Source organism: Cervus elaphus, chromosome 15 (assembly GCF_910594005.1).
Source record: "Cervus elaphus chromosome 15, mCerEla1.1, whole genome shotgun sequence".
Lineage (NCBI taxonomy): Eukaryota > Metazoa > Chordata > Mammalia > Artiodactyla > Cervidae > Cervus > Cervus elaphus.
Genome location: NC_057829.1, coordinates 56,897,021 through 56,912,285, shown reverse-complemented (window position 1 = coordinate 56,912,285; position 15,265 = coordinate 56,897,021). Strand labels below are relative to the sequence as shown.

Below are 15,265 nucleotides of genomic sequence, written 5' to 3'. Positions count from 1 at the left end.
AAGGGTACTGGAGTGAGTCATTGTCATCTCTCACCTGGACATCTACAGTTGCTTCCTCATTGGTCTCCCCAGTTCAACTTTAGCCCATCTCCAATTCATTCTGTACATTAAAAACTAAAGCAATCTGGGCTTCCCTGGTGGCTCAGTGGTAAAGAATCTGCCCACAGGATGTTTCAAGAGAACAGCATCGAAACATGTATATTATATATGGTGAAACAGATCACCAGCCCAGGTTGGATGCATGAGACAAGTGCTCGGGCCTGGTGCACTGGGAAGACCCAGAGGGATCGGGTAGAGAGGGAGGTGGGAGGGGGGATCGGGATGGGGAATACATGTAACTCCATGGCTGATTCATGCCAATGTATGATAAAACCCACTACAATATTGTAAAGTAATTAGCCTCCAACTAGTAAAAATAAATGAAAAAAAAAAAAAAGAATCTGCCCACCAATGCAGGAAATATGGGTTTGATCCCTGGTCTGGGAAGATCCCACATGCTGCAGAGCAACTAAGCCTAATGATCCACAGCTACTGAGCCTGTGCTCCAGAGCCTGGGAACTGCAATTACTGAGCCTGCACACCCTAGAGCCCATGCTCTGTGACAAGAGAAGCCACTGCAGTCAGAAGCCCGTGCACTGAACCTAGAGAGTAGCCCTGCTCACCACAACTAGAGAAAAGCCCACGCATCACCGAAGACCTAACACAGCCAAAAATAAATAAAAAATGAAAAAAAAGTCTAAAGTAGTCTTTTAAAAATCATGATTTGAATCACATCTTTCTCTCCTTGAAATCTTTTGATTATGTTCTACTGCCCTTAGGTTCAAGGTCAAAGTCAATTAACACTGCCTACATGACCCTCTGTATACTACATACTGCCTCTGCTTCAGCTCCCATTTCCTCATCTTGGTCTTTTTTTCTGTTTTACAGGGTGATTATGGATAGTTACCTCTCCCTGCCTAAAACTCACTTTTCCTTCAGGTCTCAGATTACTTGTGACAATTTTAGGAATCCTTTCTTCAGTGGTGTTTTCAGCTTTCCCATAGATCATTGTCATAATCCCATATGTTATACCTTTGTGGCATTCAGTACCTCTATAATGAAGCAGTCCTAAAGGAAATCAAACCTAAATATTCATTGGAAGGACTGATGCTGAAGCTGAAGCTCCAATACTTCAGCCATCTGATGTGAAGAGCCAACTCATTGGAAAAAACCCTGATGCTGGGAAAGATTGAAAGCAAAAGAAGAAGGGAATGGCAGGGGATACGATGATAAGATAGCATCACCAACTCAATGGACTTGAATTTGAGTAAACTCTGGGAGATAGTAGAGGACAGAGGAGCCTGCCTTGCTACAGTCTATGGGATTGCAAAGAGTCAGACACGACTTAACAATTGAACAACAACAAAAATGTTTAATGTCTATCTATGCTTCCAGACCGTACAATCAGTGAGGGCAATGATCGTGTCTCTTGTATTAACACCTGTATACTCAATAAGTGACACACAGTGGATCCACATTAATTAATTATATTTGAATGAATGAATGAGTCATTGAATGAATGAATGCTGATGATTTGAGAGCTTCCTTTGGCATGTCCAACTGTCCACCAGAGGGCACTCTGCACAGCTTTCTTAAGTGCATTCACTTGAATTAATAAAGGTGTTTAGGTTTTGCTGTTTGGCATATCAAAAAGTATTCTTTAACACTTATAATCCATTAAAGCTGGACTTTAACTTGGGCATGACCTCATCTAACCTGGTTTATTTATAGCAGAGGAGAACATAGGAGAGGCTTGGAGACAGACTCTCAAGACACCTATCATTAATTGACTTGAGAGCTACCTCTGCTCATGGAACTCCCTTCCCAAACCTTGTCATTCATTCAGGATCTAATGTTTCTTTAACTCCACTTCTTTCCTTTCACACAAACCAGGGTAGGAGCTCCTGAATTGTATTATAGGTGCTTTTGTTTTATATGTGTTTCCATAGTTCATGTGACTTTTCAGCTGATCATACACTGCACAGAGCAGGACACATCTGGAGTCTGCTCTCAGGGTTTGCCAGTATGTCTATAAGTTATTTTGAACATTAACAAAAGGAGTTTGAAATTTTGTGTTGCAGTTGTCTTGCTTTTGTTTTTTGTGTTGTCTTCATATTAAACCTTTTTTCAAGTCAGTGTGAGCCAATGCAATTCCATTGGACTGTGACATTTAGTGAAACTGTGGCATTTTTGCTGTCATAATGACTCTTGTTATTGAACATTATTATAAATGAGACAAATGCAATTCATGCCTCAGTTTTTACTTCAAATGAGATGTTAATAATAGCTTGAAAAAAGTCCTTTAAGGCTTATATTTATGCATACTTTATGGCTAAATGTTTACCAGTTATTGGCCAATTGGTTATTTGTCCCAATGGCAACAATATCAAGGTAGTATGATACCCAGCACAGGGTTCTCAGTGTTTCTTTGCCTTGGCATACACTCTTATGGGTAACAGAGGCTCCCTAAAGCTAATGGGGGTATTTATGTATCTAAGGGGGAAGGTACACCTCACACCCACTCCTGTCCTCACCACCCCCAGAACCACGCTATAGTGAAAAAGTGTCCCGGCTTGGAAATTGGGAGATCTGTTTATACTCCTGTCTCTTCTCCCAGTCACAGTGTGACCTTAGGCAAGTTACTTAACATTTTAGAGGCTTGATTTTAATGATTTTACTGTCCCAAGATAGTAAGAACATCTAGCCTAAAATCTTCAGGTTTATTACACAGGTAAACAGTGAAGGTGAAGAAGTGCTCTGGAAAGTTACCAGGCTATACAGATGTTGATTTACATTGTTGCTGAACCTGGCCTGTTTGAACAGTGCTTTTATCTCCTAAGCCTATGTCCAAGGCTAACAGTTAATTCTTTTTTTCCTTTAAAGTTCCTGCTCAGTTCCACTAAGAATCTTTAATATAAGGATAATGAAATAGTTGAAGTTGACACTAAAAAAAAAAAATTTACCATATGTGCCAATCTACAGACAGACTAGTTAGATGTTAGTCAAGACATGCATGTAGACACTCAAGTTTCATTTAAAGATGTCAATACCTGGATGCATTTTCTATTTAAAGGATTGAAGGTTTTTCCTCTTTTTAGTCTAGAAAGAGGTATTTCTATAGTATCTTTTCTCTGATAATACAAAGATCTTGAACCTGAAATTGAGTAAAATGTTAGGGTTAAATTTTACTTATGTTCTTTTGAACAGTGTTTCTGTGAAGAACTGGGACAGTTTAAAGTATTTAAGTACAACAAGGGCAAAAGAGGGCACCTGTACCCATTCTGTCTGTTTTAATGGTATTTTTAGAAGTGATGCCAAATGAGCACTTAAGATTTGAAAGCTCTGCTAAATCCAGTTTTCTTTATAACTCAAGTCTAGGTCACTTACATATGAAAGATTTTGCAGTGTGAAAAATGAGATCATTAGAAAATGGGTAGTCTTTTTACATGGCCATTTTTCTGCCCTTTGTCTACTCTCCATGGTCCTGAGAAATTTGTAAGGATAGAATCATTTGAGTCTCCCTTAATCTAACAAAAACATAGGATTTGATTTATGTGAGCTATTTCTTTATAAAAATCTCAGGGATCCCCCCCAGCTGTTGTTTAGTACCACTTGACCATGTTGTCTCCTCAGAATTTAAAAGTCAAAATGTTTATAACTTGAAATACATCATGCAGTTGACATTGAGTATCATTTACCAACTCGATCTGTAGAGCCTTTTTACTAGTAGGAAGGATAGTAGACTAGAATCAGCTAATCTGAAGTTTAGTCTTAACTATACTTACTTACTGTATACCTTGAAGGAAGGACATGCGTGTATGTCTGTTAAAGTGGTTTTGAAGGCAGGCTGTAAAGCACTCTGTCAATATACAGTCACACGATAACACATTAATTAACATGAAATCGTAAATGACTAATATTTGAGCTCTTCTGGAAGATCATTAGACATCTGGTTAGAATTTCACATGATAAAAAGAGTTAAATATTTCAGGCAAGGTAAGAGTAAAGTTGGTTAGTTATTTGAGTTTTTGAAAGAGGAGGAGGAACTCTCAGTAGGAAGGTCTTCCCTGCCCAGGAATCTAGCCCTAAAATTAGGTCTTCAAATCATCATTTTGTACATTGTTCATAAAACATGAATCCATTGGATTTTTAATATTTATTTTACCAAAGAAATCCTTTTCTGAGTCAAATGAGTTTGGAAATGCTTTCTTAAAGGAAGTTAACCAGGCCGGTTTACTCTGGGACTTCTTGGAATCTTTTATATACTAATCTTCATAGTGAACACACCCCAGAAGGAAACAATATGCAGTTTTTCACAAATGTTTTGGTCATAGAATTCTTCTAAAATGTATCATCTCTTGGGAATAATGTTCTAGGGAGCCCAGTTGAGTAATTACAGTATTTCAGCTTCTTTTCTTCTTTCATGCTCAAATTCAAAAGTTTAATAAACAGTTGATTGTTTTTCCCTTCCTTGGCTCTTTTTTCAAGTTTGTTCCACACACATATAGTTTCTTTCTTTTTTTTTTTCTTATTGTGGTGACAAAACACATGAGATCTACCCTCTTAACAAATCTTTACATGTATGCTACAGTACTGTTAACTATAAACACAGTATTTTACTGAACAGATCCCTAGAACATTTTCATCTTGTATAACTGAAACTTTATAAGCTTTGAACTGCAACTCCCCAATTCCCTTTGCCCCCAGTCTCTGGCAGCCATCTTTCCACTTTCTGCTTTCTGTGAGTTTGATTACTTAGGTAACTCATATAAATCAGTATTTGGAATCATTCAGTATTTGTTCTTTTGTGACTGGCTTATTTCACTTAGCATGTTGTCCTTCAAGTTCACCCATGTTGTCACATGTGAAAGGAGTTCCTTCCTTGTTAATTCTGAATAATATACCACTTTATGTACATACTACATTTTCTTTGTCCATTCATCTCTAAGTAGGCATTTCAGTTGCTCCTACACTTTGGTTATTGTTATTAATGCGGCAGTGAACATAATAGGGCAAATATCTCTTCAAGATCCTGTTTTCAGTTCTCTTAACTATCCAGAAATGGGATTGCTGGATGGATATCTTTTATCTACAAAGGTTGGGGTTGGGCAGGCAAACAGCAGCTGCATATTTAAGGATGCTGGGGAGGGCACTGAAAGTGTGATCAATATTCCCTTTAGTATTTCTAGTTCTTCATCTTTTGGTTATTTGATTATTTATTGTATCTTTCTTATATGTAGTCCCTATTACAAGAAGGGAAAATAGTTTTGAAATCAGTATCCCATGAGGGTTGGACCATAGAGAAGGCTGAGTGCCAAAAAATTGATGCTTTCAAACTGTGGTGCTGGAGAAGACTTGAGAGTCCCTTGGATAAGCAAGGAGATCAAACAAGTCAATACTAAAGGAAATCAACCCTGAATATTCATTAGAAGGACTATTGCTGAAGCTGAGGCTCCAGTGCTTTGGCCACCTGACACGAGGAGCCGACTCGCTGGAAAAGACCCTGATGCTGGGGAAGATTGAGGGCAGGAGGAAAAAGGATTGACGGGATGAGATGGTTGGATGGCAGCATCGACTCAATGGACTTGAGTTTGAGCAAACTCGGGGAGGTAGTGAAGAACAGGGAAGCCTGGCATGCTGCATTCCATGGGGTCGCAAAGAGTCAAACACAACTGAGTGACTTAACAGCAGCAATACCGTTGGGAAATAATCTTCCTTTGCCTCTATTTTAGTTTAGTGGAGAGGACCTGGGAATCTGACTTTGCTAGCTAATTTTGAGCTTTCTGATACTTTTATTTAAGGAATGTTGTGATAGTTAAGCCATAGCCCAGGAGTGTTTGCTTTCAGTAGCTTATTTTCCAAATAGCCAATTTTTTATTTAATCAGATGTTATCTACTGCACTTTTCTTTGCAAGCACTTCAAGTTCTTCACATATTTAATCATTTTTTTCTCTCTTCATCTAAAAACACAGTGGGCCTAATTTTAGCTAAAGACTGTCAAAGGCTTTGTATTTTTAGCCTTCATGACGATTAACCTGACCAGTAACCATACTCACATAGTGCTGATAATACTACACCTTCTCCCTGGCCACAGCTGGAATAGATCAGATAACTCAACACCAGAAGAAGTGAAGGCTCTGACAACCTGTTCCCAGACCATTTCAACTTCTAACCATAGTCTGGAACTCCCACAACCCAGTCTTTAATTTTCTGCTCTTACTTGTTTTTGCCTTGATCTGGCTTTAAAGTCTCCCAGCAGTAGCTGTAGCTATGTTTGATTTGACCCTTTGAGAGGAAGCAACACCCAGGAGTGAGTTCAAATATTGTCTGAAATAATACCACATGGGCTTATTTTGAAGCACTAGGAGTCTCAGAACCTTTGACTAGAAATAGTTTTTTAAATAGAGTTTGGGTCACCTAAGGAAAGAGAAAGAAATAATTCCTCTTCTCTGAACTGCATGGGATGTTTTTGTCTTGTTTCTCCTTCTGTGGTCTCAACCCCTCATCTCTTCTGTCCTTCGCACTCTTTTTGTCTTCTACCATGGAATTGTGATCATTTTTAATATAACTGTTTAGAGTGATTAAATGTTCTTCTTTCCTTCCCATATTTGAGTATAGAGGTTGTTTGCTGCTGTTGCTAAGTCGCTCCAGTCGTGTCCGACTCTGTGCAACTGCATAGATGGCAGCCCACCAGGCTCCACCGTCCCTGGGACTCTCCAGGCAAGAACACTGGAGTGAGTTGCCTTGTCCTTCTCCAATGCATGAAAGTGAAAAGTGAAAGTGAAGTTGCTCAGTCGTGTCCGACTCTTCACGACCCCATGGACTGCAGCCTACCAGGCTCCTCCGTCCATGGTATCTTTCAGGCAAGAGTACTGGAGTGGGGTGCCATTGCCTTCTCCAATAAAGGTTGTTTATGAGATTATTAATGGATAAAAGACAGCCACCATTTTTAAAGTATTTACCTCACTAAGACATTCAAGTTCTTTGACCCCATAAGACAGGATTATCAGTCAGTCAGCAGTTTCCTGATGAGTGCTTCTTCTTATTTGGAAGAGCTGGCCCAAACCTCTAATATAGTAGGGGAAACTGAGGCCCGCAAGGTTATGATATAGCCAGTTAATGGATAGAGCCATAGGGCTCTGCACTTCTACATCCTGTAGGGTTGAGGGGGTGGTGATGCCATGGCAGTCATGCGTAGATCTTTAATGATTTTCTTACCCTTTGTTCTCCACACAATCCATTCTTCTGCCACGAAAAATTAGTTTGGGCTGATTTATATTCTCGCCTCCAGCCCTACTCCCAAGCCGCATGGAAGGAAACCAGAGTAGAGAGTGAATCTATGGATTGTGTAGGATTTTGTCAGCTGGACCTTTCTTTGTTTCATGGAAAAAGTTATCTTAAGGCCAAACAGAACACTGACAGATCTCTGTGTGCTCCGTAGACATACACAGCATAGGTGTCAGCATTAGCACACGTAAGAATGTCAAGTGGTGGGAAGAGGACAAAGATATTTTAAAACCTTTCATCCCCTAGCACTTAAAAATGTGAAAAATGGTCAGTCCCATCCTTTGAAAACGGAAAAAGAAGATAAAATTTAACCCATTTCCACTATGTTTTGCTTAATCTACCCCATATTTCTTCTAAAATTACTAACTGCGAATCTACTCTATCTGGAAGGTTGTGGGTAAGTTTGTTGCTAAGGAAAAGCTATTTTCACATTGATGCTTTAATTTCCTAGGCATCTGTCGTCTACTTTCTGAACAGCAGGATTCCAGTTCATAGTCAGTTGAAAAACTAAAAATTTATCTTTAAACATTCTCAATATTGCCTGCCAGTGGAGGACTTTCTTTAGCAACTGTTACGACACTGTGTTTAGTGGGGAGGATGGTAATGAGGTTATTGTGGATTTTAGACCTGGAAAGATGTATTCTATGACACATGCCAAGAAGATTAGGATCACATTATGTTTAAAGCTTTGAGTTGTTGCTATTGTTAAGTCACTAAGTGGTGTCTGACTCCTTTGTGACCCCATTGACTGTAGCCCACCAGACTTCTCTGTATACCAAATAAAATGGTCTTTCCAGGAAGCATGCTGCTCCAGATGATAAGAAATGGTCTACGTGACTTCTGGGCAGGCCTTCCCAGACAGTTATCCCTATTAAATTATACCTTATTCCTCTTCACTTGGCCTTTCTCTCCAGTTTGTCCACTCTGACTCCATTATCTGAAATCACTGCTGCTCCTCCTCTGCTGGACACCTGTAAACAAGCCTTAGCTTCCTTGGGATGGCTGAGTATCTGACAGACTTAATTTGTTTTTTTCCCATCACCAAAGGGCAGACTGCAGCAGGGTCCATCCTGTAACTGTTCTTAACATAACCTTTAACACATAATTCAAGCTGAGCCTGACCTTGGCTAATACCTCCTTTCTCATTTCTGCAGCCTTTCAGGTCCAAGGAGAGAGAACTCTGGACGTGTTATCCTGGGTATCACCTGGGTATCACCTGGGTATCACCTCTTTGCTACCAAGAGCTATTAGTCATTGCTTTATTTACTTTGGGAGGTCCTTTTGTTGACTGATATCAAGACTACATACTGAAATATTTTCCCTAGCTTGTTAGAAGCACAGCAGCATTAGCATTGAGATCAGTTTATTATTAAAGTATGGCTTCTTCCCATCTATATCATCCTGCATATATTATTACCCTTGTCCATCTTCCTATAGCCATTTATCCAGCATCCCACGTCAGTGTTCCTTATCCTTAATAGTTACCCCTCATCATTAAGTTGCATCCTTGGGCATACTCATCTCCATTAGGTGTGTGTCTGAACTCAAACATTTCTCTCTACTGGAAGTTTTCATTTCCTGGTCCTAAAAACCTTTTTGAACAAGAAGGTCAGCTTGGTGATTTCATTGGCTCTGTGTCAGGCTCTAGTATTTGAACTTTAATGATAGTGTAGATCAGTAATATGATTCCAATATACCCAATATGATTCCAGCAGGTGGGTGTCTCCAAAGTGTCATAGCTTAATGATACCTTCTTAATGGTGATTAACAGACAAACCTGTTTTTATCTTACTTAAAATTTAATTTAAATTTTATTCTATTTTTGGAGGATAGTTGATTTACAGTGTTGGAGGAGGAAATGGCAATCCGCTACAGTATTCTTGCCTGGAAAATCCCATGGACAGAGGAGCCTGGCAGGCTCCAGTCCATGGTGTCACAAAGAGTCGGACATGACTGAGCATGCACACACACGCACACACATTGAAGATTTACAGTGTTGAGTTAATTTTAGGTGTACAGCAAAGTGATTCAGTTATATATACATCTGTTCTTTTTCTGTTTTTATTGTAATAGTTATGTGTTGTGTATTAGCGAAAAATCGAATTTAGATAGTCAAGTAAAACATCAAGTAGTAGTACAGATGGTGTTTGGATATGGCAAACACTGCAAATGGTTGGGAATGCCTTTAAGAAGCTCTCAAGTAGACCATAAACTGTTTTGAAGGAGAACTATGTCTTATTCTCCATTATATTTCAATTTTTAATACAGTGGCATACAAGGAATAGGTGGTGATTTAGTCACTAAGTTGTGTCCAGTTCTTATGACCTCATGGACTGTAGCCCACCAGGCTCCTCTGTCCACAGGATTTCCCAGGCAAGACTACTGGAGTGGGTTACCATTTGATTCTCCAGGGGATCTTCTCGACCCAGGGATCGAATCTGGGTCTCCTGCACTTGCAGGCAGATTCTTTACCAACTGAGCTACCAGGGAACCCAAAAGAGCCTAGGTGCTCCATAAATACTCATCAAATAAATTAATCCATTTGAGTGAAAATAATTACTCTTCTTTAACTTAAGGACCACCTAACAACCAATGTCCTTCATGCAGCTACTTCTCTTTGTTGATACATATTGTCATATGTATACCCTGTGACTCCTACCCTTTGAGAGGTTGTGGTGGTCCAAAAGTTACATCCTTTACTTTTCAGCTTTATTCAGAGTCTTATTAATGTATTAGTCTCAGCAAATGTGATTATCTAGCTTTTAATCCAATTAAAAAATTATTCAAAGTTGCAAAATTATAAAGAGTCTTCAAAAGGTATTATTAGAAGTGATAGCAGGCAGACACATTTTGAAGGAGGTGACAGAAAAACTGTCCACTGCATTGTCTTACCTGCACTACTGTAAAGGATGTTGGTAGTACCCTTTGGTTGAGAGGGGAAAGAATAGATAGTACATTTTAGGAAGATTTCTGTCAAAAAATATCAAAATTCAAGATGTCTAGCACGGAAAAGGAAAAATGTCTGCTTCATGGAAAAGTAATATATGAGAAATCTGTTATTCCTTAAAGAAGCTGATTAAATAAGGCATCAGTGTGTGCCTGTGCCTGGTGCCTCTGGACTGATAGGGCTTTCTGACAGATCTTCTGAGTATTGTGTTTACTGGATCCCTCAAACCCCCATGTGTTGAGGAATATTGGTACCAAGCTCAGCTGGAAGCCTGAATACACAGAAAGGTGCAGTTCAGTCCAGTTCAGTTGCTCAGTCGTGTCCGACTCTTTGCGACCCCATGGACACACCAGGCTTCCCTGTCCATCACCAACTCCAGAAGTTGATCCCATGGACCACAGCCTTGTCTAACTCAATGAAACTATGAGCCATGCTGTGTCGGGCCTCCTAAGACGGACAGGTCATGGTGGAGAGCTCTGACAAAACGTGGTCCACTGGAGAAGGGAATGACAAACCCCTTCAGTATTCTTACCTTAAGAGCCCCATGGACAGTATGAAAAGGCAAAAAGATAAGACACTGAAAGATGAACTCCCCAGGTCAGTAGGTGCCCAACAATGCTACAGAAGGTGCAGTTTATTCATACTGCATTTTCAAGAATCAGCACGAATGTATTACTTGACCTAATGTCGGTTTAGTGTTTTTCAGTTTGCAGTAGGTGTTTGTAACCATTATTCCACTAGATCCTAATGTCCCCCTGCTATTGAAATCCCTCCAAATGAAGCACTAATTCAGTCTTTCTTGTAGCTGCATGATAGTCCTTGGGGTAGATGTACCACATTTTATTTAACCATTTCCCTATGAAATGGAGAGCTTCCCTGGTGGCTCAGTGGTAAAGAATCTGCCTACAATGCAGGTTCGATCCCTGGATCAGGAAGATCTTCCCTGGAGAAGGAAATGGCAACCCACTCCAGTATTCTTGCCTGAATCCTGTAGATAGAGGACCCTGGTGGGCTACAGTCCATGGGGTTGCAAAAGAGTCGGACCCGACTTAGTGACTAAACTACCATCTATTCCTTGCATGCCACTGTATTAAGAATTAAAATACCCTCCTAGGTACAAAAGCCCCTCTGTGTCCCCTGTTTCTTGTTTGTAGAAAGAGGCTTTAGTCTGCTAGGCCTTCCCTGAGTTCCATGGAGCAGACTCAAGTAGTTACTAATTAGAGGAGTGAGGGAATGCAGTCAAGAAAGAGAAGGCAGTCAAGAAAGTACAGTTGAGTGATAAAACAGGGTCCTACTTCCTCCTCAAGGGAACTCACAACAATATGACACATCTTTGAGTTGTTCAGCAAGAACTAAGACCTCCCCCGCCCTGACCCCAGCCCCTAGGTGGAGGATGGTGACTACTTGCTGACCACAAGCTGGTTGGAACCAGGTTGATAATTAAGACTCCTGAAACACCACCTTGTTACCTCACTACCAACCAACCAGAAAACGGTCATGCCCCCTGCAACCCTCACCTCAAATGTTAGCTTTTAAAGCCCTTCCCTTAAAGCCATCAAAGAGTTCTGGTCTTTTCAGCATGAGCCTCCCATTCTCCTTGTTGGGCCCTGCAACAAATGCTGTACTTTCCTTCACCACAGCCTGGTGTCAGTGAATTGGCTTTGCTGTATGGTGGGCAAGCAGACCCAAGTTTGGTTCCATAACACTAGAATTTCTGAACGCTGAAGATAAAAAGAAAACATTGCATGTTTCCATGTGAAAGAGCTAGTTACTATTACTATCTCCTACGAATGGAAGAAAAAAGAAGGAAATTGGCATCAGAGTTTTCATATGCAGCACTGGGAGCTTGAACATCTAGGAATACTATCAATCAATCTGAAAGAAAAGGATAAGACCCCCAAATCCTTTGTCTAGTCAAGATATCATTTCTCTGTCAGGAGACTTGTAAGTTTTTAAAATTTGGAATTTGAATAAAGGAAAGGACTGTAACCTTGGCGGGGAAGAAAGAAGACTTGAAAGAACCCTAGTAGCTTTATGCTTTTCTAGGAGAAAAGGGAGAAAACAGTCACAGTTTGAACAAAAGTTGTAAATTATTTGTAATGAAACAAACCATAAAGATAGAATCCACATAAAGAAATACTTAAATGTAAAAAATTGATACTCTTATAAAAGAGATTAGAAACCTAGAAGCTTCAGAAGGAAATAAATATATTAGACTATGTAAAAATAAAATACATTTAAATGGCAAAGATGCCCTGAAAAAAGTCAACAGGCAAATTATGGATTTGAAAAAAAAATTATTTATACCATACAAAGAACTCTTAAAAATTGGCTAGAAAAAGACATACAACACAGTGGTATACTGGATAGAAGATAATTCACATTAAGAATTCATAGGCGGTCCACCTAAAAAGATGTTCAGGTTTCTTTGTAGTCAGGAAGAAGAAATTTAATGTCATTTTATTCTCATCTGGAGAACATTTAAAAGAGGTGATAACTGCTTATCATTTGCTGATAGAAATGTGAATTGCTACAACCCTTTAAAGAGGCAAACTGGCAAATTCTTCAAAATGTGTGTACTCTTTGACCCAATAATCCTACTGCTGGTTGCTGTTAATGTTATAATCCCAGTGCTTAGAAGTAAAACCACAGATGTGAGAACATATGAAAGGTATATTTATTGCAGAATTGCCAATAGAAGCAAAAAACTAAAAAAAACAAAGTAACTGTACACACATTGGCGTTACCCAGCCGAACTTGGGTCCCCTCACCCATGGCAGAGTAAAGCCAATTCACTGATGCCGGGTTGTAGTGAAGTGTTTATTGCATGACCAGTAAAGGAGAATGGGCAGTTTATGCTCAAAAGACCTGAACTCCCTGATGGCTTTCAGGGAAGGGCTTTGAAAGGCAGCATTTGGGGTGAGGGTTGCAGGGGACATGACTTTGTTCTGGTCAGTTGGTGATGAGGTAACAGGGTGGTGTCTCAAGAATCTTAATCATTAACCTAGTTCCAACCAGTCTGGGGTCTGTATGCTTATGGTCAGCATGTAGTCACCAGCTTCCTCCTGGCTGAGGGTCTTAGTTCCTGCAGAACAGCTCAAAGATATGTGTCATATTGTCATGAATTTCTCTTAAGGAGGAACTGGGACTCTTACTTCTTGACTGTTTTTTCTTTGTTTCTATATTTCCTCACTCCCCTAATTAGTAACTGCTTGAGTCTGTTCTTTGGAGCTTCGGGAAGGAGACTAAAGCCTTTTTCTTCAAACAAGAAACAAGATACACAGAGAGGCATTTTCACCCAGGAGAGCCCCACATGGTCTTGCTCCATTGCAATTTCCTTTTTTTTTTTTTTTATATACTCCTCCATCCTGAGAGGAACAGGAAAGAACATAAGGTTTTAGATAGAGAGGATAATCATAACTGGACAGGGGAAGTAGGTTTTAGGCGGACTTGGTTTCCATATCTGGGATACACCTAGGGGTGTGTTTTTTCTCATTGGTCCAGACTGGACCTGGTGGAGTTTTTGATATGCAGTTTCAGGACTCTTGTCATCTAATTACTTTCCCTCACTTTTTCCCCCTTCTTTTGGAACTTTGGTTATTTAGGTTTATTTAAGTTATGTAGGTTTTGTTATTAGGTTCTCCTGGATCTATTCTCAAATTTTTCTTGTTTTTCCCTCATCTTCAAATTATTTTTTTTCCAGAACTATGAAGTATTTATACCCCTTGATCTTCTAGCCCACTAAAGTGAATCTCAACAAATGTTATCCTCTCTTCAATTCATCTGATAATTAGTCAAAAAGTCACAGTTTTGATGTATTTACTTATAATGTCTTAAAATTTTTTATTTTAATGTCTTAATAACAGACATTTAATAATATTTTATATAATATTTTTACAATTACAATTTTTACAAAATAATTTTTACAATATTTTATATAAATAAAATAACTTTCATTTATAATGTCTTAATAATAAAAAGAGTATTGTTCTGTCGCAGTCATGTCTGACTCTTTGAACCCCATAAACTGCAGCACACCAGGCTTCCCTGTCCTTCGAGAATAGTGTAATGAACCCCATCATTCAGTTAGAACAGTTATCAACATACAAGGTTCCTGTCATTCAGTTTGAATCATTATCAACTTGTGACCAGTCTTGTTTCATCTACATCTCTGCCCACTTTGCCACCTTCACTCTAGATCATTTTGAAGCAGATCCCAGAGGTCATATAATTTTTCATATTGAAATAATTCAGTGTGTATCTCTAAAAGGTTCTCTAAAAACCAAAACTGGAGTACAGTTTCCTTTTGGGTGATGAAAGTGTTTTGGAACCATACAGAGGTGCTGGTTACACAACATTGTGAATGTGTTGAATGCCAGAGTAAATCCCGCTGGGTAGCCAAGGGCTGGGACAGGTCATCTCCAGCGGGCCTTCAAGCAAAAATCTCTGGCTGGCTGAGGACCGGTGACTTGAGCTCATGGTTAGAGACAGAACTCCAGAGGAGGCCGGTGGAGGGGCCTTCAGAAGAGAAGGACCAGGAACATAAGAGTCCAGTCCCAGCAGCCCTCACGCCCCTGCTCATCCCACCCTGTCCCCCGCAGCCTCTGGGTACCCTGCCCCAGACCCTGCTGGAACCTCCTGGCCGTGTCCAGAGGCAGCTCGACCCGTCAGGCAGTTGGCTCATGTCAGAAAAAACATGGGTCCCTGTCTCCACAGCCCCAGTGGCCACAGAGCTAGCCTGCTCTTGCCCAGAATGGCTCTGAGGTTGGTGTGAGAAAGAGCCTGATCACACAGAGACTTGCCTCCTTCCTACTTATTTCTAACATTCACCATGAAAGCATGAGTAGCATTCCCGGTCTGAGGTTCTAGAAAGAGAACATGGGGGAAAACTGGGGTAACTTTTGTTCTTTCTCTCTTCTGGTTTTTATATAACATAGCATTGCTTCACTTAGAATAAAATGCCCCTTGCAGGACTGTGGTGAAAAGTCCTCT

The 15,265-nt window shown here is 39.9% G+C and overlaps 1 protein-coding gene across 7 annotated transcripts in view; it reads left to right on the top strand.

Annotated features, from left to right (window-relative positions):
- CPEB3 (cytoplasmic polyadenylation element binding protein 3) overlaps positions 1-15,265 on the top strand; it is a 191,094-nt gene that overhangs the window by 171,326 nt on the left and 4,503 nt on the right. The window lies entirely within an intron of this gene.